Below are 2,864 nucleotides of genomic sequence, written 5' to 3'. Positions count from 1 at the left end.
AAATTCAACTGATTACGGTTCACATGGTATTCTCGGTCTTCAGGGATCACTTGGCCAAGAAAGAATGGGGCCAATTCCTCTTGAATTCCTCGCATACGATTTGCTGGTAGGAGTTCATTCCGCATCCGATATATCTAATTTGAAGAAGGGGGTCAATACATATATATGAATAAATGAAACTGACCACAAATGATGGTAATAAAAAAAATGTGAATATTATTATTTACGCACGTCATATTGTTTGTCAGAGTAGCCCCGCTCACAGGTCACGTGGCAGATGGACTCGCAAATGTAGTATCCACAGTAATCATTCCCTGGTTCCTGCCACAACCACTTTACAAGAAATAGAGGTCAATCAAACTGATAGTTAGCAAGCATGCTAAATGGTATTGATGAAACTAGCGCTTGAATCACTAGGAAATGCATGGAACATGCTACTATAGTACTTACTTTCGGGTGTTTAAATTGCAGCTTCTTCGGCAGTCCCAGAGTTTTTGCGGCGAATTTTTCCAAACCCTGTGAGACAAAGAAAACAATTACTTGATATCAGGAAATGAACAAAGTTGCCGATATGGTGCGTTAATGATCGATTTAACTTACTTCTCTAGAGTTTCAGTCATGTCCACATACACGTCGGGATCTTTTCGTCTCGAGTCTAAGACGGTTACTAGTCCCTGCTCAAGCTTAATCTCTAGGAGAATATAGTGGAAGCTGCACACGCATGCATAACTCATCATTTACATTACAATAACCTTGACTAATAAGGGAAAGCGAATATGCACAAGACAATAACACTCACTGGAATTCGTAAGGGAAGAGTATTATAGCTTTGTTTCGATTCAATACAAACGATTGTAGCACGTTGTCCTCGGTATCTTTTGCCTGATATTTAATCATAAATGCATCTACGAGATTTGTGTTAATGAACCCAATATTACAGATTTGTCTTTTCTTCTATTCGACGATCTTCAATCTGCATATAATATAGTGAGGATAATTAAAAATACATGCAATCAAAGAGTTGACCTATATATAGAGACTTAATGACAGAAGTAGTACTACTTACAGGCAGTAGCAAGTGATCATTAATTTATCGAGGGCCTTTAGATTGAAAAACGGGAAGAACTCATCAAATGGAACCATCAACAGTTCAAGTCCAACGAGGTCATGCTCCTTTCTAACTCCCAGCGTCAAAATATTACTCCCCCGAGACTCTTTGCAAGTTTTCATGTACCAATCATGGAATCTTCGCATTATTGTTGTTAGAGATCTTTCATCTTTGACGAGAGGCTTCCCGTACACGTATTTGTGTTCATACACCTCCAATAAATCAAAATGTGCATCATCGGGGAGGTAATATGCAGGATTGGTACCGGGCAACAAGATCCCCGGATGATTAGCTACGATATTGCTAGACACCTTGAGCGGGGGGATCGATTGGTTCGCTTGTTCGCCGAGCCGGGCAACTTTTTTCCCAGCTCGTCGTTCTGTTAAGCTTTGATCATTAACAGTACTTCCCGACCGCTGCGCTTCGATATATGACTTTGTAATAATGCGCTCATAGTTGCCTTTCGTCGGAGACTTTGGTGGTTTCGTCAGGGTAGCCAGAGTACGCTTTGCTTTTACCGGATCTATCTTCTCCTCCGGAGGTGGATTTTTTTTTTGCTTTCACCCCTTCAAAGAAGTTCTTCACTTCGGCTTCCACGATCTTCTGGCTCCTCTCGTATGGTAACTTCTCTAGAGGCTTCAGAGAAGGGCCGTATTTGTATTGCCCGCCCCTGGCTGTACTGCTACACGTCGGAGCAAACGGAGCGGCTGCGACTGTCTTTACTTTCTTACCAGTTGGAGGAGAAGGACTACGCACCGGAGGAGAAGGATAAGGAGGAGGCAGCTGGCTGCTCAGGCGCGCCGGCACAGGCGGAGAAGGAGGCGGAGTGCCGTCACGCGCCGGAGAAGGAGGCTGAGTGCCCTGATCACTCGCCGGAGGAGGCTGAGGAGGAGGCGGAGGAGGAGGTGGGCCCTGACTCGCTGGAGGAGCAGGAGGAGGCGGAGGCGTCCAGTTCGGAAGATGGATGAGCTCCTTCCACCATAGGCATGGAGTCTTCAGAGAAGAATCCAGCCAAATCTCCCCTTCACCCGTAGGTGGTCAAGCTCAAGCTCCTCAAATCCTTCCGTTATTTGATCCACCTGTTGGGTAACGTAGCATAAATTCAAAATTTTCCTACGCATATTCAGATCTTCCTATGGAGAGACCAGCAACGAGAGAGGGGTAAGAGCAACTTCATACCTTTGAAGATCGCTAAGCGGAAGCGTTGCTAGAACGCAGTTGATGGAGTCGTACTCGCGGTGTGATTTCGATCTAGTGCCGAACTACGGCACCTCCACGTTCAACACACGTGCAGCCCGGTGACGTCTCCCGCACCTTGATCCCGCAAGGAGGGGGGAGAGGTTGGGGAAGAACTCCAGCATCACGACGGCGTGGTGTCGATGGAGAGACGAGGTCTCCCGGCAGGGCTTCGCCAAGCACCGACAGCGAGGAGGAGAAACAAGGGCAGGGCTGCGCCGAGGGAGAAGTATGTCTCCCAAGGGCCACAACCCCTCTCTATTTATAGGAGGAGGGGGAGGGGCTGCGCCACCCCTAGGGTTCCCTCCCTAGGGGCCAGCGGCCACCAGATGGGAAAGGGGGGCGGCGTCTAGGGTGGGGAGGGGTTGGCGCACCACCTGGTGGGCCTTAGGCCGACCTGGCTTAGGGTTTGCCCCCCTTTTCTCTCCCCCACGCATTGGGCTGAGTGGGGAGACGCACCAGCCCACCTAGGGGCTGGTTCCCTTCCCCACTTCGCCCACCTTACCTCCCGGGGTCGTTG

The sequence above is a fragment of the Hordeum vulgare genome, chromosome 6H, assembly GCF_904849725.1.
Source record: "Hordeum vulgare subsp. vulgare chromosome 6H, MorexV3_pseudomolecules_assembly, whole genome shotgun sequence".
Lineage (NCBI taxonomy): Eukaryota > Viridiplantae > Streptophyta > Magnoliopsida > Poales > Poaceae > Hordeum > Hordeum vulgare.
The sequence above is the reverse complement of the archived record's forward strand: the minus strand, read 5'-3'. Positions refer to the sequence as shown.